At 35.9% G+C, this 23,901-nt stretch overlaps 1 protein-coding gene across 14 annotated transcripts in view; it reads right to left on the bottom strand.

The window, feature by feature from the left end:
• NPAS3 (neuronal PAS domain protein 3) overlaps positions 1–23,901 on the bottom strand; it is a 783,057-nt gene that overhangs the window by 217,578 nt on the left and 541,578 nt on the right. The window lies entirely within an intron of this gene.

Genomic DNA, 23,901 nt, shown 5'->3' with positions numbered 1-23,901 from the left:
TCCTTTCAGAAAAATAAGAGAAGAAATTATTGTGAATAGTAGTAATTTGAAAATTAACAAGGAATTATGATTCTCCCTTTATTCACAAGCATGCCCACACGTTTACTGTTTTATTTAAACACAAGCAAAACTAATCAACACATTTCTGTCAGATAGGTTCACATTTGGAAAACACAGAGATCCTGAAAATGTAATCTTTTCAGGATAAATGTGTAGATTTAAATTGTATTCTGACAGGTAGTTGGGCTTTGGATATAGTTGCAAGAATAATTTATGACAGAACATTGATGCTGGTATATAAACATTTATGAAAGCCATGTGAAACTTACATCAATTAATAAACCATCTTATTTAAAACTGACACAATACTACTGTATATAAGACATTGTGTGTTGACTGGAATAAATACTCATCCTGTGGTTGCAAATCTATGCAAGTTTAGACTGTGTCTTATGGGGAAGTGAATGCTTTAAGAATGGCTATGCTGAATTTTAGCTGGGTACCACACAACTACATTTCTCCTCTTCCATTACAGGCCATACAGGTGCTTTTAAGCTCCTGATACCTGGAAAATTGGGGTGGTGGTGATTACTGCCAGATATAAGTTTTTAAAAAAAATCTAGCTATCTGCAGTTTCACAATTCAAATTTTCTCAAATTGTAGCACCACAATAGGTGAAAAGAAAAACAGCTGTTCTAAATACTTACTTAGGAATATATACTATGTGTAAGGATGAGCAGAAGAAACCCTAGACTAGCTGCTGGGTTACATCTGTTGGTGTAAAAAAATTTAAAGCTAACATTTGGGAAGGTTTGAGCGAGACATGAAGTCAAGAGGTAGAAAGAATAGTGAGAAAGAGACTTAAAATAACTCTACCTTGATTTGCTTTAGTCTAAGATGAAACGGAGAACTTGGACAAGATTCTTTCCATGACTGAAGATTCTGTTACTATACCCTACAGCAATAAGTCCTTCCTGGATATGTTTCCTGCCTGGCTTATCCTGAAGGACTGAAAATTGGCCAACACCACCATTATTTGTCAATTGCTAGCTAGGTGATTAGATGCATGTGATTTATCTGCCAACCTTCCTAAACTTGATATCCTCTGGATGTAGTCTTAAACCTCTACAATTTTGAGCCCACATAGTCTTATAAAAACTTGAAGGTTCTCCCTGATATTTCCTTTTCCCCCTTCCAAATTGAATCAATTTCTCCTCCCTCCCCTCAAACTGAATTAACAGAACCAGAAGTGTAACAATTGGATTGGGGCATGTGTAGTAAGGAAGCTTCCATTAACACATGACCCTGTCAGCATTTCATATTCCAATCTTACTTCACATTAAATGCCTGCAAAACTGTATTTCTCAGGAGCCCAAATACATGGGACACTGTTCAGTTCATGCCACAGTAGACATTGTGAGAATTCTGGAGCCCTGGTAACTTCATTTCTTGGGAGTTGGCAATCAGGATTCTGAAGGAACTGCCATTGTCAGCCCTCCAAGTAAACCAGACAGGAAACATCATAAAATGAACTTATTCTACTTTATGAAGTCTACGTTAACAGAGTCTTGCAAGTCTGAAAGTACAAACTTCTCGTGGCCATTTTTAATTGCTTGATCCATTAGGGCAGGTCTTCCCTAAATGTTTTTTCTCTGACAGTTAAGGCAACCCTGCCTCTTTTATCTGATTATTTCCCTCTTTCTCCAAGGTCATCCACACATTCCATTATGCTATTAAACCAGTATAGGGAAGTGTTCACAACTGGGTCATATCAAAAGCGCTAGTGGTTTAAAATTTTAATATAACTGGAACAAATAGAGAGTTAAAATAAAATTAAAAATAAGTCTTATCTTACAATTGGGAATTAATGGCAGACTATTAAGATTTCATTTATTAACCTTTCCTTTAGTCTTTCCACAAATTTGCAGTCTTCCACATTCCAATATATATACATGAACCATCCAAAAACACAAGCTAATTCATTTATTTAAACATAAAGGAATTCTTAAATTCAGTAGATGGAGTATGAAAACAGTTTTAGTTGTTCATAGAGAATGAGACAGTTATGACAAAACAAGCAGTAAAGTTAACATCTTAAAGAAGAATCTTCAATTTATATTTATGAATTAATAAAAATGTAAATCTGCATAGATTTTAGTAAACACAAGAATTTATACAAGCAAGTAGTTTATCTAAAATTATCATAATTTATTTTCAGATGATTATCACACAAACCTTGAATACTGACATCAATTACTAGGGAGCAATTTCAAGTGACAAACTTTAAAGTTGATCCAAAGAAGAACATATTCAGGCATTTTTATATTTAAAAAACAATATACCAGCTATTACCGTATTTCTCATATAATAAGGCCGGGTCTTATTTCTTTTTGAGCCCCGAAAAAATGGCTAGGCTGTCTTTTTGGGGTGACTTAATTCCCCCCCCTTGCATCTTTGGGTGGGCGGGTGGTGACGGCTTGGATGTTGACCTCGGCGTTGGTGGGGCACTTCCTATCGGGGTCAACGCAGGCAGCACCAAATCCGGGTGTGCAACAAAAGTACTTCCTAATGGCAAGCCCCCCGGGCCTCTGGGAGGGCAAAAACAGTCTCCCTGGCCTCTGGAGGCCCACTGGAAGCCGGAAATAGGCCCATTTTGCCACTTCCATTTTTTCCGGGAAGGCCATTTTTCACCCTCCCAAGGATCCAGAGGACTTCCCTGGGCCTCTGGGAGGGTAAAAATGGCCTCCCCGGGCTCTGGAGGCTCTCCGGAAGCCGGAAACAGGTCTCTTCCCAGACTTCCAGAAGGCCCAGTTTTCCCTCTCCCAGAGCCTCCATGCGGACCGTGCACTTACCTCCGTCAGAAATGGGCCGCGTGGAGACTCCTGGGATGGGTGGGATGCGCAGGGGCAGCCAGTCAGTTGAAATACCGGTTCAGTGAACCGGCTGTAACTTTAACATCCGGTTCGCCCCAACCGGTTTGAACTGGTAGAATCCCACCCCTGCTTTCACCCCTAAATAAGCAAGAAAAACAACATTCTCAAGAAGGATAATAGATATATAAAGTGATGATTCAAAAAATACACTGAAAATCATACTTTGCTTTTAAGAAAACAGAAATCTGAAATGAAACCATGGTTCTTTTTACTAGGCATAATTCCAAAACAATTTAAGCAAGCAATCAGAATTTATTAAGATAGGTGTTTGAAAGGATAAATGGAGCACAATACTGGAAAAGAGCTATGACATCGAAAATATCAAACTGGGAATTTAAACTCAGAGAATGTGCAGCAATGGCAAATCATAGATAGTGGAGATTTTAGCACTTGACTCAGAGATATAAATTCTTACTTTTAATGTTCTAAAACAATTTAATGTTCTAAAATGACACATAGTACTTTTTATTGTTAATTACTAAGCATTACACTGAGCATTAACTGTACAACCTTGATAATTTCTTGTCTACTTATAAATAGCAAATTAATATGTAGATTGTCTTCTGAACATATAGTGATCTCAAGTTTGCTTTATTGAGCAATTCGTGTGGCACATGTATGAGTTGAGTCACTGCCAGTGATACCAAGCAAGTATAAATGAACTGCGAATAGATGGGCCACCATTAATTTTTTTTGTTACTTTGTATAGCACCCTCACCATTAGAAAAAGAAAACAATAATTTATTAAATTTATTTGCTGCCTAACTCTGTGACCAATTGTAAACTACCAAGGCAATAAAAAAGAGATGCAAGAATTCACTTCTTGTAAATATATTTCTTAAATAATAGGGATTCAGATATCTCCTGATGTTAAAAAAAGTGAGACATATATTAAAGAATTGCTGAATCAAACAAGAGCCAGACATTTTTGCACCCGCATTTTTAAAATTTTGATTTTATTAAAAAAAAGTTTAAAATATAAATCTCCAAAAAATGAAAAAAATGAGCAAACAAAAACAAACATATTACAAACAATTCATTAAAAAGTGCATTGAAAAGTAGAAAAAAATCTAACACGTATACACATATTATACCCCTAGTTGAATATTAATACATGACTACTATATTAATTTTTTATCCCTTGCAAAACAGGCCCCAAAGATTTTTGAAATATGAATCTATTTGCAAATTACTAATTTGTCATCTATATACTATAGTAATGACAAAATAGTTAACAAGAACAATAATAAAAGACAAGTTTCTAAACCTTCTGTTAACAAACTATGAGTGATCAACTCAGAAAAGTTTCCATGCCATCTTATATCATCCCATATCATCCCCAAAATGAACAGTTCTTCCTGAATCATACATACATGTTTGTTTCTTAATGCCATCTCTATTAATCTTCCAAAGTCTCCCTCCCAGGTGAATCCACAGCCATCCAAAACCTGTTTTGGGCCATTCCTAAGTGATCCCATTCAAATTCAGGGATTAGCACTGCCAGAAAATCAGCTTTGGCAGCAAAATCAGCAGATCACTGGCAAGAACAAGAATTTTTCCTACCATTCAGCAGTCTTTTTGTACCCACATTTATGATTCAGAAACCATTTTTACTTCATTTTCAGTTATTTATCAATATTTGTACAGCACCTCACTTCACAATTCTGATTTTTTATTGTTAAATGAAGAAAACAAAATATAGTTGAAGGCTGAAGTTTAAATGTTAAAGTAATAATTTGTTGAAGCTCCTCCATTTGCTTATCAAGGGTAATATAATATCAATCAGGAGTAAAATGAAAATGTGGCATATACAAGGTTGGATGGCTTCTGATTTTGAATCACAACACTCTTGGATACTATAAACCTAGTATATATCAACTCTAGTGATAATAATCCTGGTTTCAAATCTCCTATAAATAAAGGGTAAAATACACAAGGTAAAAATATTAACCCTTTTCATTTTGGAAAAGTGAATACAGGTAGTCCTTGACTTACAACAGTTCACTTAGTTCATTCAAAGTTACAGTTCATTCAAAGTTACAATGGCACTGAAAAAAGTGACTTGTGATATTTTCCCCAGTTACGACCTTTGCAGCATCCCCATCAAAATTCAGATGCTTGACAACTGGTTCATATTTATGACTGTTACTGTGTTCTAAAGTGATATGATCACCTTTTGCAAACTTTTGACAAGAAAAATCAATGGGGAAGCCAGATTCGTTTACAACTGGGTTACTAACTTATCAACTGCAGTGATTCACTTAACAATTGAGGCAAGAAAGATCATAAAATGGGGCAAATTCAATTAATAAATGTCTCACTTAACAACAGAAATTTCGGGCTCTATTGTGTTTGTAAGTTGACTCTCCAGACTACTGTACTGGAGAGCTTTATATTTAATATAGATAAGATTTTTTTTTCTCTGCCAGCTCATCTCTCTTAAATATTAGGAAAAACAAATAAGAAGAGTTGAACAATTGAATGAAATAGATATAGTGTAGACAAAAAAAGTTCCTTGCACCTTCAGCGTTTAGTTATGCTGGCCACATGACCATGGAGACGTCTTCAGACAGGGCTGGCTCTTCAGCTTTGTAACGGAAATGAGCACTGCCGGAAATGACTAGCACATATGTGTGAGGGGAACTTTATCTTTAAACAAAAAAGTGTTCTTCATATAATACAGTTAAAATTTGTATTATCAAAGATGATAATGGACACCAATAATGGGCCTGAAAATGGATTAGGGAAACGAATAGACATAAAGCTCCTATTCATGATTTTTTCTATCTTAAATGGAAGCTGCCCAAGGTTGTTGTGGAGTCGGGCACCTTCTAAATGAAATAAATAAGTGACAGGAGAAAGCACTAGTTTCCAAAAGCCCAATGCAGAATAAATGTTGGAAAAATAATTCTCAATGAATATACTAAAACAGCTCTAACTTTGAGCAACAATTGAAATGGAGTTTTTGAAAAGTAGATTAATTTTGATGCAATGAACATGCATTTGGGCAAACTCTAAAAGACGGGAGGACAGGGGAGCCTGGTGGGCTATGGTCCATGGGATCGCAAAGAGTTGGACATGACTTAGTGACTGAACAACAAAAGTTTAATTTAGAAGCACTGCATCTCTATCTTTATCACTAATTTGATTTATTAAGTAAGATGGTCTTCAGAAAGAAAATATGTACATGTATATACATAACTAACAACTGCGAATGTCCAATATTGATAACATTCCCTGAATCCTTGGATGTCTAACTAAAAAGACCCTTCGCATTGCTAGGTCAGTAAATTGTCTTAAATGGTGGCAAAGAATATAACAAAACAAATAAAGGGAGCGTTAGAACTAAAAGACAGAACAAGAGAAAGTATTGGTGCCTCAAAATGTTGCTGAGCTATATGAATACTTGCATGAGTAATTGTGTTTCAATGCTTCAGTTTTAGCTTCCTCAGGGACAAAAACATAGCCAGTTAGAGTAATTCAATAAGGTATTAAGCCCTGGGCATAGAAATGTCTGATGCAAGGTTTTCTTCATCACTCAGTAGAGAAACCAATTGGTATTTATGCGGTACTGAAACTCTGTCAATAAACAACAGACTAGATTTTTTAAAAGCAATTTGTTGTATAATCATTTCACCTTTAACGGCAGCCGAAAGTGTGACTATCGCTATGGATTTGCATACTGTCCTGTTATTATGAACCAATCTCATCAAGATGTAAATTATAGTTTAGCCATCTCCAACATTAAACAATACTTTTCCTTCAAATATGCATAACTCTTCTCTCTTGAACTGATTTCTAAAAGTTGACAATGTAAAAAGAAACATATTTTATAGAAATGCCATCATCTCTGATTTAAAAAAAGAGTGGGTAGAAATGCTGGTTGGTTTAATGACCCTTTTCTCCTACTGGCTATACATAAAACACAACTAAAATTATCCAGCATTGCCTTATTTTGATTTGGGGGAGGAGGGACCTATTATGTATTATGCTATTTCAATCACCACAGGCAACTTTTTTTAAAAACTGCCCCACTGTTTTCAACAGGCACCAATTAAGATTCTGGGGTCAAAGAGTTAATTACATCTTCTTACCCACTATGTCGAATTTTCTGATTATTAAACAAGGTTGGATTAAGATGAAAAAGTACCGACACAAATGTTAATACATGCCCTTCCTCGAGAAGATTTATCATAATACCATGCCGAAATCTACATTTTTCTTTCCCCCAAAGTTTGAGACAATATCTTACAGGAAACACTAAAATAAACACTTTAAAGGCATCCAAGTAGTTGATTAATGAATATAGTTTTCTTGGTCCTGAAAACAGGTCTAATCAAGTCAGAAAGCAACAGTGAGATTTTCTCCTCGTCAGATTTTAGTAAATTTATTTGGTCAATAGGAGGCAAATTATTTTCAGATCTAATGAGGATCTGTGGAATATTTAAATAATGTTGCTGATAAATTTTAATTCATGTGAATCAGAACAATATGCAGAGCAGATATATATATGAAGCCCTATGATGCTTTCATTTATTTCATTTTTTTTCAATGCCATTTTTGCCCTTTTATGTCACCTTCACTATTTTTGGAAATTACATAGCATGAAATCAACCCCAATTATATTACTGATGTTCGCAACTCTACTTGATATTTCTTATCTATAGTATCTAAAAATGAACTCTCTCAATCTAGAAAACTGCACATTAATTGTATCCTGTTCTAGAACAGAGTTCTCCTCATATAATTGGACTTTTCTTCTTTTCCCTCTTCTTCTCCTGCTTTTCTCACCAAATCATCATTTTTTTGTCTCCCATTGTGCCAGAGATAGATAGGAAGAAGTACCTAATTAGATATAATTCATTATATTCCATAAGTTTCTTTGATAGATTTATTATGATTAAGAGTGCTTCATTATCTGTGAATATGTGCGTTCACATATGTGCAGGTGAAGCACATACAAGCATAATCAGGAGTACAATAATTCTGCCTCTCTTGGCTGTTTTATATTGAAAATCTGGTCTCTTTTAGAGGAAGAAACTAAAGAAATTCTGGATTTTGGCATCTGTGCATAATCTTTGTTATTCACCCTTTAAGCAAATGATCAACACTGTTCAGGTAATCTTCAATTTACAACAGTAATCTTACAATTTATGTCTCATTTTACAACTTTTCTTGGCACAGTTGTTAAGTGAATCACTGCAGTCGATAAGTTAATAGCATGGTTGTTAAGTGAATCTGATTTCACCATTGATTTTGCTTGTCAAAAGGTGATCACATGACTCCTGGACACTGCAACTGTCATAAATATGAGTCACTTGCCAAGCATCTGAATTTTGATCATGCGACCATGGTGATGGTGAATGGTCGTAAGTCTGAAAAATTGTCATAAGTCAGTGACAGTTGACATTGTAAATTTGAACAGTCACTAAATGAACATTGTAGGTAAAGGGCTACCTATAACAGGGGTGTCAAACTCAAGCCCCACCCTCCATTTTTGCTGGCAGAGGGCTTGCAAAACAAAACAAAACAAAACAAAACAAAAGGAGAAATGTTTCCTGTTTTGCATTTGATCATCCAAGAAGGGACAGGAAAGGAGAAAGGGAAAGAGGAAACCACACACAAAAAAGGAAAGATGGGAAGAGAGCAAGGAAGGAAAAAGAAGGAAAGAGGGGAAGGACAAAGAAAGAAGAATGAAGAGGGAAGGAAAAAGAAGAAAGGAAGGGAGGGAGAGAGGGAAGTCCTGCCTTAGCACTTGTCCACCAGCAGTCCTGCTGCCCTTTTGCCATCCCCTTGTCTCTTCCTCCTGGTGGTCCCATCCTATTGCTGAGGATGCTTTGGTTACAAAGCTGGGTCTCCTTGCATGGAGAGATAGTGGGCCTTCCTCTGACCCACACACTTTGCCCTCCCACACACACCATGAGCAACCAGGCCAAGGAGAGTGAGAACAGCAGCAGCAGCCTTGAGAAGGAGGTAAGCACAGCTGGACACCCCCTTGGGGAAGCGGGGCTGGGCTGTGCGGTTCCATTGCCCTGGGAGCTTGAGGGCTGGGTTGGATGCTTGCCCTCTGCTGCCTAGGACTCTGGACAACCTGTGCCACCATTCAGGGGACCTCCACATGGCCTGAGAGGGATGGTGAGGCTCCTTTGGGGGATAAGGGTTTGGCGCTCTCCCTGGTCTCACCTTCCTCTGCTGGAGACAATGGATCCCCCAGCCCTGCCTGGGCCACCACAGGTGCCTCCAATATGAGTGATGTCAAGCTGATGATGCCCACCCCAGCCATGTCCATCTCAGCCATACCCACCCTGGCTATGCCTTCCTGGCCCCCAAGGTCAAACACAACCCTGACATGGCCCTCAATGAAATTACATTTTGGAAACGAAAGGAAATGCATATTATTCCAATGTGTTTTTTGTATCCTAATAGGAAACCAAGTGATTTTTTAAAAGTACATTTTAAAAATATTTTTCTTTTCCTTTTGCTTCAGTCCAAGTGGACTGCCCAGTGTCCACTTGGACTAAAGAGGGTTTTATATGTTAATAAAGAGGAGAAGGATACATCATTATATTACCATTCCAGGGAATATCTTTGAATACAATGTTCTCCCTGAACTTCTCAATACCTGGATTATAAACCGTATTACTCTTATCATCCCCCTCCCCCAAATACTGTTACTCTGACCTAAACTCCAGTTAGAATGAGGAATTACCAGTAAACTAGGCTATTTTAATGATATATCATTTTAAACTAAGCCTTCACCATCTGTTCTTCTCTCTAATTATGAATGCAAAAAGAACATATTTCACAATTACTTCAGTTAAAAGAAATATATACATGGTTTAAATGAATATATGTGTTGTTGCAGCAGGCATCTGTGATGTTTTCTTTATAATTCAGACTACGATCAACAAGAAAACTGCTCACCCCTGATTAACAGACTTAGTGATATTCTAAACTTTCTCCTTGGCAAACAGATAATTTTAATTAGAACTTTCTACAGTTAATATATAATTATAACTGGAATTAAGCATTACTTTGATACAGGGTTGTCACCAATTAGATATGTAGCATCTGATAGCAGCTAAAATAATTGGAGTAGTAGTTTTATTTATCATGGTTCTGTAAGTGTAGTACAGGATAAAAACAGCAATTAATATGTCATATACTATCAACAATTATATAAATAATATAATAATCATAAGGTAAAGAGCTTCAAGATTAAAAGCCCAATGACATCTAATAACATTAACATATGTACATTTATTTATTTCTAATTTTAATTGTCAATAGCTTTGCAGAGACTCTGGAGAAAAATATTTTTTTTAAGTTTAAGTATTCTGCCTCTAAACATAATTCTGATGAGTCAATTTAAAAAAAAACTGGAGCCTGGTTTTTTTGGGGGGGGATGGGAAATCACTTGAATCTGTAGTGGCTATTTTAATTTGTTGAGAAAACCAATTGGCCCTATCTCTCCTACAGACTCATAAGCTAGACACAATCTGTTGGCAAGCAGTGGAAGGAATAGAAATAAAAAGTGGTTGGAATTAAACAAGCAAAGTTCAGAATAGTTTGAATAACAGTGTTTCACCTCTAGCAAAGACAAGGCCATACTGGTCAGGCCATATTAAAAATGTTGTCTTGTTGCTTGATGAAAGTTTTGTTTGAGTGTATTTTTAATGTGATAGACCCTTTATCCATTGTCTTTGTGCTCATGGGGATGGAAAAGTATTTAAAATTGTCTTCATAAAAAGAAATAAATAAAACAAAGCAGAATGTTAGCTTTGCAAAGAATCATTATCTATAAAAGGCAAATCTAACTGCTTGATCATTCCTTTTAAATGATATCTAACTGAACTAGAAAGAGTTCTGAAGCTTTTTCTTTCTCAATAAACAACTATATTATAACTGAATCTTGATGAGAATTAGCTTTGGCCATTCAGGGTTTATCAATGTTAAAAGTGCAATATTAGCAAAATAGAGTTTCTCTATGAACAGAATTCAATGCCCTTAATTACTTCTCATTTATAACTTTCTTATATCATTTTGGTAGTAATTCAAAGAAATAAAATTGTGTGTGTGCAGAGGCATCTTTTTTGAGGGGGGGGGGGTTGTCAAGAAAATCAAGATCTTAGCAATAAGTGTGTGACTGGATCCCTGCCCCCTTTTCACATATATGAAAATGAGATGATGTTTTGATCATGTAACTGAAGTCAACATCTTGATTTTTTTGATCATCTCAATTATCCTTCTCTGTGAGTGCATCTGTGTGCATTTCCACAAGAACATGAAGTGAAGAAACCAAAAGGTGAGTAGCAAGTTGGAATAAAATAATGCAGAATACCTAAAGCATATTTATAATATTACAATAACTATTACAGGAAATAATTTAAATAACACCTGCAAATGCAGCAGTATATTGAATAGAGTACAGTATTACTATAAGAAATCATGATTTGTGGTCTAAAGGCAAGCCAGTATTACATGAAAGAAAATGCTGCTCTAAAATATGTTTGGACTTCAAACATATTTTGGGAATAGTGGCCCAGAACAACTTTACATAAATCCACCTTGTCTGCCAATTTTGCCTGTTTCTCAAAGGTCATTAATGCTTTAGTCACCCCTTGGTTGAACTACAGTACTACAATGCACTCTACATAGGACTGTTTTAAAGAGCACAGCGAGAACAAGCGCACATAGACTATATACCACTACATAGTGCTTTACAGCCCGCTCTAAGCCGTATGTCAGCATATTTCCCCTCAACAATCTGGGTCCTCATTTTATCAATCTCAAAAGGATGGAAGGCTGAGTCAACCTTGAGCTGGTCAGGATTGAACTCCTGGTAGTGGGCAGTGTCAGCCTGCAATACTGCATTCTAAACACTGCGCCACCCCATGCATTCAGAAACTGCAGAAATATAGCAGGTATAATTAGGGATGCAGAATAATATGCCCACGTAACAATAGTGCTTTATGAGTTGCACCGATTCCTAATAGGGTTTAATTCAGGCAACTGAATTCAAAGTATTACTTATCTCCTATGAAGACCTGAGTAGCATAGAACTGGGTTATTAGTGGAATTAATTAAATCCAGTAAAATGGGAATGCTTTGGGTCTTTCTGTTAAACAGGAAAGGGGCCCAGTAAAAGGGCCTTGCCTGAGGATTGCCTGCCTTATCGAATAATCCTGCGAGTTATATGACACCCAACCATGAAAGCTCTCTGAAAGACCTTAAAGATATGGTCTTTCACTCAGGTGCTGAGGCCAAGATGTTAACGAAGCCTGATATATATTGTGATGAATCATGAGAAGTTCATTAGAAGCCTCACTTGCATTATGCCATTGTTTATTATCCTGTGCTATTTTATGTTGAATGTGTTGTTAGCTATCCAGAGTCATTAGATAATAAAGGATAGCAACATTTCTATAGCTACCTGCCGACTTAAAAATATACAGCACTTTTTGATAGGGTTCTGTTAATTAACCCTCCCTTCCTGCTAATTATGCCACTGTACATGGATCTAAATTGTTTAATAGATTCTTACTTCTGCAATAGAATCCAAGAAGATGTTGATTCGCAGGCAAAATCTATATAGCAAGGAAACTGCTATTTGAAAGTTGTCTGATGTTTCATGCAAAGCTAGCACAGAGAAGTCAACTAGAGGGATCAGTTTTAATTTATATGCTAGGTTTTACTAGGATTAAGGTTTTAATAGTCTGATGACCGGCTATAGTTTGAAAGTCTTGGATGGCTTTAAATTCCAGAAAGTAGTAGGTATCTAAGTGAAAAGCTTTCACTAAATTGATATGCTGTAACAGGATAAATTGCTACTGAATTGTATAATTTCCAGAGACTTTATTCACATTTGATAATGCCCTTTGATAAATGCCCTCTTGATAAATGCAGCCACATTACTTATCTTCTTTTCAACAATTTCAAATACAGTTACTACTTTTCTATGTAAGGCATATAATAATGTAGGTATTCCTTCTTTAAAGATAAGCTGAACCTCTTTCAAATGTGTTTTTATTCACCCAGCAATAGTTGAATTTTGTTTCCATCTTTATTCTAATGCTCCAATATTGACGGAAACATGAATGCAAACTTCCAAGATTTTTAAACGGAAGAAATTAAAACTACTTGTAAAAAAGTGTACATTGATATATATAAAAAATGATATGTAAGGTAATGTGGAGCAAGATTTTGTGAGGGAGGAATAAATGGCTGCCATATGCAATTAAAATTTCCTGTTGTGGGAGTTAGATATTAAAGCACTGACCTTTCAGAGGATGCCTGTTCATGCTGAACATGTATGATTGAAGTAGTTTCTACAGTTTTACTACCAGGGAGATCAGACAAAAGATCACAAGATACTCAGTGCAAAAAGGAATATAAATACTCAGAATTAAACTATCATGCAATGGACATTTTTCTCAGGGCTTAAGAAGCAGGAACACCCAAAGCTGATTTTTGTGTTTGTGGAAGGGCAGGGAAATTGGATCGACACAGCACATAGTGTACGTCTGTGGACCTTTTACAAAAGAAGACCACATAGAAGATTGATAAACTGAGCAGAATAGCTTGTGAATGTTGAACTGAGAATACCATAATACACTTTCTTTTCCCCTCTCTATATTTTACCTCCTAAAAGATCTTCATTAAATTACCTGTGCTTCAGATCTATAATTTAGATAAGAAATTAGATCGGAAGCACGGGTAATTAATAATTTGGACTGCAGGCTTTATTTTCTTCTTTCTTCCTCAACCCATTTGGCAACTTCTGCTTGGTACCTTCTCAAACTGGGGCTTCAGAGAGGGGCTAATGTATGTTCCAGATAAACGAGCATGTTTTATAGCTAGGATATTATTATAATGATGATGATGATGATGATGTATTGAATGTGTATTTCTTTTTACAGTGGAAGTATATCCCACAAAGCAGAAATGTCTGTTCACGCTAAAATTAATTAGAGATTAAGTCTGAATGTTTTCAGAACCGCGGCCTGGTTTACCTTTACAGGGTACTGTTGGATTAACCTCCCATCACTGTCTCACAGCTGGAATATAAAACCAGGTAAAAAGACAATATGTAGCACACTTGTCAATGGGACTCCTAATCCCACTTTAGCCTGCAGGAGGATGTTACTTCTCTCCACCATCTCTCAAACATAATGGCTATTTTATGCCTATGTAGGTTAATATGGATTTCACTAACTTCCAATATCCTTGCTTAAATACAAGCATATCAGCTTCCTGCCCCGAACTGTTTTTCCCCCCTGCCTTTTTAAATATGTCTCCTGCTTGGGCGAGGGGGTTGGACTAGGTGACCTACAAGGTCCCTTCCAACTCTGATTATCTGTTAAATCTGATTATCTGTTAAACCTGTTATGCCTTTTTAAATATGAAGTGGTAAATTACAGTGAAAACTGCAGAAATTAATTCTAAATACCCATGCTGAGAACTAGGCCATACATTTACTTCAGAAACAACATAGTGGTTAACAATTTGTAACTATTATTCATATTATTACACAATCACATTGTATTTTATAATGGAGCATAACAACATTTCTCAAAAACAATTTTTAATTTTTTTTAGCCTTATCTCATGTTCAATTTACATTCCATTTAATTAAAAAAAAAAGAATCAATGAATGAAAGACAGAAAAAATATATGCTCAGCTCAATTAAAGAAGCAAAGAAAAAATAATTTAATTTATATAATTTAGGTACTACACAGTGAGTCTAGTGGCTAATAATATATCAACATTAAGATATGATATGAAAAGAAAAAAAGAAAATAAACTAAGAACAAGAAAAAATAAATAACCCGGATGGCAGTCTGACCAATAATACTCTCTCAAAAATCTCATATAGGGCACCATCTACCCTATTCTAAGGCCTGGGAGAACAGTCAGTTCTTTAAGGCCTTCTGGATGCAACAAGGTGGGAGTCACATCAATTTCAAGAGGAAACTCATTCCAGAGGCTAGGTGCTGTGAGAGGAGGGTGAACTTCTTGAGTCATGACAGATGACATTGTACCTGATAGAATTCAATGTACCAACCTTGTCAGCATATATCAGCCAGAGAACCACAAGATAGATGGTCCCTCAAATAACCAGTGTCCAAATGATGCAGGGCTTTATAGATCATAACCAGCATTTGTTACACTGCTAGGGACAACTTGTTTAGGTCAGTCTTTTCTAAATTGCTTTCTAGATGTATTAGTCTATAATGCTTATAAATCCATGATCTCACTGATGGGAGTATCAGGATAAATAAATACAAGATTGCTTATTTATTTGTTATATTTTTTATTTAAAACATTTCTATACTTCTTTATCTTAAAACACAATTATCTGTGGCTCACAACAACAACAAACAAACATCACCTGGGTAAAAAAAAAAAAAAAGCCCAGGTCTTAAATCTGGATGCCTAAAAGAGTGGCAGTGCAAACCTTTATAGGAGATAAGGATTGCCTAAAAATGGAACAAACAATGTATTCTTCCTTTCTAACAACCTCTTCTTCTGTTACTTTGCGTATGATAGATGAATCAATTGTGAGGCTAAATTCAAATATTATGTAGTGTATTTGTGTCCTCTTGGTGGTACCATATCATAAACCAAATGTTTGAATTAGGATGAGGATCTTCTTGGTCCAAGATTGAGATCAACTCAAATATTCACTATTTCCATTATATTGGAGACTACTGCAATTGCCAGTAGATTTTTTTTGTTTTGTTATGTACCTCATATTACAAACCCAACAAGAATCTATTTACCAGGAAAGCAATTTTTTTTGTTCAGCACGTAAATTGAAAAAAAAAAAATACAAATTAACTGATGGGTATAATATTTATAAAACAAGGGGTGCTTCAAAACATTAATTATACACCGTGTACAAACATGAGACTGCGGTGATTTTACATATGTAACACTCCAGCAAAAATTATTCTTCCAAGTATTATAATCTTAATACTTGCTTATAAGCATTTATTGTATTGCAAAACACAGCAGGTGGCAAAATGATTCTGCATTGTGGACAAACACATATGTTTGTTGAGCCAAACGTTTAGAATAGATAAACCTATTTTCTAGACCTAGGTTTAATGGAGTAGAAATGAATGGAAAGTCAACTAAATCATTGTGCATATGCTGGAAGGAAACATGCTGCGTCAAGTGAACTTGGTAATATCAAATGCTGTGCTTAAAACAACATAAAAGCAGAGCATAAGTCTTGACATAATGAATGGTTTTCCTCCACATTTTTCTATTTACTGCTTTCAAGGATATGACAGTACCAGACGGAACATCATAGAGGTGAAACACAAAGGAAAAAAGCAAGAGCTCAGTCTTTTTGAGTCTGAAATCGATGGACAGAGAGAGAACATTAACCAAAAGGTTAATAAAAAGAGTTTGCCCTAGACAGTAACATAAAGAGCCCTGATATATCTTCCTTCCACAAAAAAAGCTGTTCATAATGCCAATTTTCCCTGGCACTTGCAATACATTTTCCCACCTCACTTTTTGCTTTGTTCCAATTTTAGGTTTGCATTTTATTTTCGCATTTCCTATGTACTACTCTTCTGTTCCTTTTCCTACTTTGATGTTTACAGAGACCTTTCCTACAACTGCAGGATTTGAAGAGATTCTCTCTCTCTTTTTTTTTATAGCAATGCTCATACTTCTTTCACAGGGAATAGACAAGTTTACCTGGATTTTTTTTTTAAAAAAATGAATGCAGCCTTTTGCTCATCAGCAAAGTATGCCTTTTTGTAGCCAGGAATAAGTTAATAAAACAGGGGGAAAGCTTGCTGTCTTTTTTTTAAAAGAAAGCTCCTTGGGGTTATAAACGAACAATGTTGTTTTTTCTTCCCAGCGTGCAAGGATTTAATTAAGTGATAACAGTCACCTTGGGGTGGCTGCAGAAGGCAATAATATCTAGGTGAAGAAAAATGCTGAAGAGAGTTGAGTACAGTCAATTTATCTTCAGAGAAGGCAATAAATGAACAAAGGATAGGTATTTGGCTGATTGTTTTGGAATGTTTCCATTAATGATAAGTATCAAAATAAGAAAAGGACAAAGATTTGGTATTTTCTGTATCTGAAAAGTATTAAATACAGAAGGAAAAGAAGGGATAAATCGGCATGAGATCATGTCCTGGAGTTTAATTGCAATTTGTTTGGTAATTACTCAGACTTAACATGGAACAAGGGAATTTTAATATAGACAAAAAGAAAAATACATTTAAAAAATGTTTTAGAGAGCATATTATATAGAATACAGAGTAGATCTCAATTTGTTGTGGAGGAGGGTAGGAAACAAGTATTCAAGGGGAAAAAAAACTAGAACAGGGATCTAAAACCATGACCCTAAGATCTGGAAAGCTGTTTATAGAAATAGAAATAAAATAAGCAATATGTTAAAATGTCATGACAGGTATGTGTCTTGTCATTTGGTAAATATTAGGAAGAAAGGAGAATTGAAAGAAGGGAGGGACACGGTAGAATAGAAAGCAGTCTGAAGCAGAGATTCTAAGGCTTTACCCATCCCTCACCTTTCTCAATGGAAATATAAAGGCTGGGCAAGACCATCAGTTCAAGCTGCTGCTTGGATACCGTGAAGCAACAATTGTGGGAAGTCATATGGTATCAGACAGAGAAACTGAAAGAGGGCAAGGGGAGTGGGGAGGGGAGGAAAGGTGAACATTGCTTAATGATATCATCTAGTCCCCAAAAGTCAAATTGCCTCTTTCCTGAGAGGCCACTGTATGGATGACCCAGGAGGTGAAGTTGAGATGGAGACTGGCAAAAATACATGTTCAGAGTGGTACACAACTTATGGAATGCATTGTCTTATTTTGTGGTAATTTTTAATTTGATTTGCTTTTTAGTTCTCTTTTAACTTGCAAGGTAGGTATCATTGACTATATAGATCCTGCACTAATTAAAATCGTCTTGAATTTAGGTTTTATGTCACCACATATTTTATTGTTTTTAACTTCCATTACTTTTAATTTATAAGGCATCTTGGGAAGGGCAGCTTCCAAAAAGATTAACACAAAAACAGGAAATGTAAATGAAAGAAATTCTTATGGCATGTGGAATGCAAACATTGTTATTGATAACCTTTTGCAAATTAATGTTTAATGGATACCAATTTTGGAAATATTACATCTTTATCATTGTAAGAGAATAGGATCTAAATAGACAGTCCAGGTTCTTCAGTGTGAAGATGATTAACTTGATATCATATCTTTGTGTTGTTAAACACATACAAGTTTATGATTTGGATTTTGCTAAAAGTTTCCTGAAAAGTTTAAAAGCAATCCCATGAACAAACCACATTCAAATAGCAAGTTACCTAATTCAAATAGCAAGTTACCTACATAAAGTGTCCATGTGAAACTTTTTATTCCATGTAGATGCATTGACCTAAGACTGAAACTAGACATCCTGAACATCAATTCATCCTGATCCCCAAATGATAGAAACCGATGAATCAACAATTTCAAAACATAAGCCAGGCAACTTAGGGAGTATAATTCTCTTCAGAACAGAAATAATTCAATTAACCCAGGTAGAAAACACACAGAAACATTATATTCTCAGAATAAAGGTCCTAATCCATGAAAATTAACATATTTGCCATTGACACTAGTCACTAATACTAGTGGGAAATGGACTGAACCATTCCTTCCCCTACTTGCATTTCTCTTTTGTAAAGTTGTCCTCAATCGTATAACTACTAATTTATTAAATTTCTATGCCATTCAACTACCAGCGACTCTACGCTAAAACTCTTATATATCTTGATGCCATTATCTATTTTGACATCACATCCTGGTGCTGCAGGCATGAAAATAATGTTCCCATATTATTTGAGCTTAATTTCTTGACTACAACAGAAAAGGCAAACAGTTTGACTTTTTAATAATGTTGTGTCAGTAGAGGGTAATGAAGTGGCTCTGAATATAAAGTAAGGCATTCTTTGTTGCTGGAAAATGAACTATTAAGTCCATCAACTGAATAATACCTATTTTATTTGATGCCAACATTAGACTTCCATGTTAGTCAATCAATCAATTCTCATTTTTTAAACTTATATTAGGATGAACAAAAATGTTATGTGATATATTCATTGTTGAATATCACTTAAAAATCTCATATTTGTTTCTATTAAAGTTTTTTCACAATATTGTATAATGAAAACATGAAAGTGAAATAATTATGAATAATGTAATGAAATATATTTAAGATTGTTTCCTTTTTTATTTCTATTGCAAAAGGCTCACGATACCTGGCCAACCTTGCCTGGGTTGGGAAGTGGAATCTCAGGGATAACAATTAAAATGAACAGTTCCCCTCCCACAAAAGCATTTTAGAAGGTAAAATTGGTAAACTATTACGTATTTTCACCAAAAAGAAAAGCGCTTCATCTTGTATAGTATTAAAACATGACAAAAGAAAAAGGACAAACTTTTCCCTATTTCGGGCAACAACAACTCTATGAACTAAAACATGTTGACTATTGCAGAACCAGTATTTTGGGGTGACTGGAACTCTTGTTTCTCCTCGGATCATGCACAATAGTCTATGCAACTATATGTATAATCTTTTGAAATCTAGTGAGATTTTAAAAGAAGGTTTAAAATAGAAATTAATGTAATGGTGGGGACATAGACAGCCAATAGTTTCCACAGGCCTGGGAGTCAATGTAGTTTGTTTAACCTAGAGGAGGCACTGTGAATATCCTTTTTCCTAAAAATAAAGCATTCTTGTGAAAACTTCTATGAGAAGAGAGTTAAGTGACTAACCCAGCTTATTTGGATCCCATCCAAGCCTTAGCAGTCTGCAGTAATACCATGCCAAACTAATTTAATAATAGAAGACATAAAGGCAGACTAGAAAGGAGTGGAAGAACAGGAAAACACAAATTGGAAATTGGTTTGAGGCTCACAACTGTCCCATCAAATAAACTGTTCTGCTCCCAGTTCAGCAGAGTGAAATAGAGTCTTGTAGTAGTTCATCCTTTTAATGTGATGAGACTTTGCCTGCAGCAAGTATCAAGGAGGCTGATATTACATCTAAGAATGGGCACCATGACAGAGAAAAGTGATATTTAGGATGCTGCTGGATTGTACTCTTCTGGGAATTAAAAAAGAAATAGACAGATTCAGTTCATTTTTTTTTTCCTTTCTGCTTGGAGAATCCTATGGATTGTCAAGAACATATTGGTTCACAGTAGGAAAAGGAATGATGCATACTATCCCAACAGCTGTTTAACTTACATTAATTTGTTAAACAAATATACAGGACTCAGTCAGAATTGAAAACTAATGTTCAGACACAAACAGATGAAGACTGTTAACCAGTGGAACAACTTGCCTTCAGAAGTTGTAGGTGCTTCATTGCTGGAAGGGTGTTTTTTTGGAAAAGACTGGACAGCCACCTATCTGAAACAATATTGTGTCTCCTGCTTGAGCAGTGGATTGTACTAGAAGATCTCCAAGATCCCTTCCAGCTCTATTGTGATTGTTTGAAGATGCACAGAGGACACTACTTTGTAGCAACAATTAAAAAAAACCACCAAGTTCCAGGGCTTATCCACGCAGCCCATGGACGATTCAGACTGGATGGGCCAAACCAGGGAGAAACACAGAGGATGGAAGTCTCAAAAGAAAGCAAGGGGATTCTGATTTTCAAGTATCTCCTCTCCTGACTGACTACACAAGTACAGATTTCTGGACCTGCATATTATTTCTGACCAGATGTCTTATAGGGAAGATTATCCTTAATAGGAGATATCAAGCTAATTTAGAACAAACCAATAATTTAATATAATAGAATCACAGGAATTGGGCTAGTAAGTGAACACTGTAAATCACTAACCCTGAGTTTTATAGAAATGTGCAAGAATTAAGTACGAAAAACATGGGAGATCAGTCTGGTGGAAGTGGAATAGGGTTATGATGGGACTGATAAGATTGCTCAGTGTGAATAGTGTCTTCATAGAAGCCCATTTATTTTCCGTCCTATTCATTGTGAATCTATATGTATCCCCAAATCACAAACCTGCTGTTTCATGAATAGTTCCTACCCATTAAGAGACAACTGTAGCATTGACAGAGAACTCTGATGTAGAAACAATAACTCTATTTTTCTTTGTTTCAGCATCAATTTTGTCCCCAAAATTGCTTCTAAGCACTAGGATAGTCATCAATGGCAGAACTCCTGATGTGGTGTTGGAAACTTGGGTACAGATTACAACCCTTCCTTTAATGACCATTCAAAGTTTTTGAAAAAAAACCCTGACTTATGGCTGGTTTTCAAACTTACAACCACTGCAACTTCTCTATGGTCACATCAGTGGTGGGATTCATTTTTTTTTTTTACTACCAGTTCTGTGGGTGTGACTTGGTGAGCATGGTGTGGTTTGGTGGGCTTGGCTTGGTAGGCATGGCAGGGGAAGGATACTGTAAAATCTCAATTTCCGCCTCACTCCAGGGGAAGGTCACTGCAAAATCCCATTCCCTCCCCACCCCACTAACCTGCTTTCCAGTTCCGTTCTCCTGTGCAGGGCAACAAAAGAAGACCCAGCCAATCAGCTGGGACTCAGGAGTCAGAGAATAGATGGGGGCGGGGCCAGTCATAGCTGGTATTTGCTGGTTCTCTAAATTACTCAAAATTTCTGCTACCGGTTCTCCGGAACTGGTCAGAACCTGCTGAATACTACCTCTGGGTCACAGGATCAAAATTTATGTGCTTTGCAACTGGCATGTATTTATGACAGATGCAGCATTCTGGCATTTCTGACCTTCCCAACTGGTTTTCAACAAGCAAAGTCAATGGGGGAAGCAAGATTTGCTTAATGACCATATGATTCACTTAACAACTTCAGAGATTGACTTAACAACTGTGGAAAAAAGATCATAAAAATGGGTCAACATTTACTTAACAACTGCCTTGCTTAACATTAGAAATTTTGGGTTCAATGTGGTTGTAATTGAGGACCACCGTATTGGTGATGAAGTTACTTTTGGCTCTTATCCATGTTAGTTTCCTATTTTTAATTATGAGAATAATAACAAATAATTATAATAATTTCATTTTGAAAATCTATCTTCAGTTAAAAGGCAATTTGATGTGCTTAACAAAAAACAAAACACATTTCCATAAAACAGAGCAATAACATGGGAGCTCAAGCATTTAAAATGGAATATTTAAGGTACAAGGTGAATGGCTCAATAAAACAAATAATAAAAATACTAAGGAAGTTGGGGTTTTCTGAGGTGGAGCAGACCTTTCTGGCAAAATGATGTAGGCCTTCCATCCTACAAAAAGCCTCCAGTTTTCAAAACTTGTACCAGCAAATTTCATGCAGCTTTCTTTTCATCTGCCTGCAATGGTGCATCACAGGTTTGATTGTTGTGTTGTCCTGGACATGTTCTCCACTCTACCACCAGCCTTTTAAAGTCGAAATGACAGTAAATTTTGCCTATCAGTATTCAACTGTTTATGCCTTGATTTAATGCAACTTTGCTGTCTGTAACTTCAAACAGCAAATTGGCATCATATATTATAATTCTTCCATTTCTTTTTTAACCATACAGGCAAATTCTTGAAAATGCAGTACAAGGGAGGATCTGTTTTATGATGGAGACCATTTCTTCATCCATAGACCCACACTTGTGCAGTTGCTTCTGTAGCTTTATTCAGCTGTGTGTATAGAGCAAATCTCAGAACTGAACTTGTAAAATGTGTCTGGATTGAATCCAGTTGCAATAGTAGCAGTTAGATCTCACTGATGGGTATCAGTTCAGTAAGTGGAATTAACAATCCTGAGAAGGATTGTCTGTCTTTGAACTAAGAATGTCAGAAATCAGCCTAATAGATCCATATATAATCAATCCCTTCCATTGCCAGAGGTGACAGAGTTAAATGCAGCAGCTTTACATCTGCATATAAACTATAAATTATATAAATTATAAAACTGAACTCTAAATCCCACCTTAGCCATGAAAGCCAGTTGAGTAATTTTGGGCCAGTCAGTGTCTCTCTCAGCCCAACCTACCTCACAGGGTTGTTGTGGAGAAAATAGGAGGAGGAAGTTTTATTGGATATGTTCCCCACGTTGAGTTATTTGTAAAAATAATAAAGGCAGGCTACAACTAAATTAATAGTAAATCATAAACCATGCTTTACACACAACTGCCAGGTTTACACGGTATGCTAAGTCATAGTTTATTTTAACTATGGCATGTTGAATAAAATCCGATTGCTCAGTTTGCATGGCATAATGGTTGGCTTCCCACCTTATAGTTAAGCCCAAACCAAATGCATTTAAAGTATTTTAAAAATCTGATAATCAATACACATCAATAGGCATAATGTGTCAAAGAACAAAAATGTATATCACTGGAAAAAAAACCTGAAAAAGGTACTCTAATGTTCTAAAGTAAAGGATGACATGTCCTAAAAGACGATAATAAAATTAATTAATAAGAAAGTATTTGTATCGAATGTAAAACGTAATCAAATATTTAATCAGCAAAGAAAATGAAATAGCCATGAGAAGTATTGAGAGTCTGTGAAAGATGGATACCTAAACTTTTTTATAAGTTATTAACCCTTGCTTCTTTTCACCTTGGTTAGATAATTACATCTGACATTTCTAGGGTTAAATGGCAAACAGACAAAAGAACTGAGAAAGGAAATTCCCCTGCTTCTTAGTAATGAAAAGCGGAGGGTACACCTTCTGTGGTTGTCTGTGAGATGCTTTCACATCCATGTGTCAAGGGTTTTTCAAACTGACAACTTGCAAATTTGAAATACAAAAATGCCCAGAGCGATGTTTTAGTGGCTTCGGGAAACTGTTGTATGAGGAAAAAAAAAATCTAAAGTGAAACGTCTCTAGAAATCACACAGGGCCTGACCACGATACTCTAATTATGCTAATTGCTTCAA

Source organism: Notechis scutatus, chromosome 1, assembly GCF_049901735.1.
Source record: "Notechis scutatus isolate UNSWTSFEM ecotype Mainland chromosome 1, rNotScu1.2, whole genome shotgun sequence".
NCBI classification, from domain to species: Eukaryota; Metazoa; Chordata; class Lepidosauria; order Squamata; family Elapidae; genus Notechis; species Notechis scutatus.
This window is presented reverse-complemented; position numbering and strand designations above follow the sequence as displayed.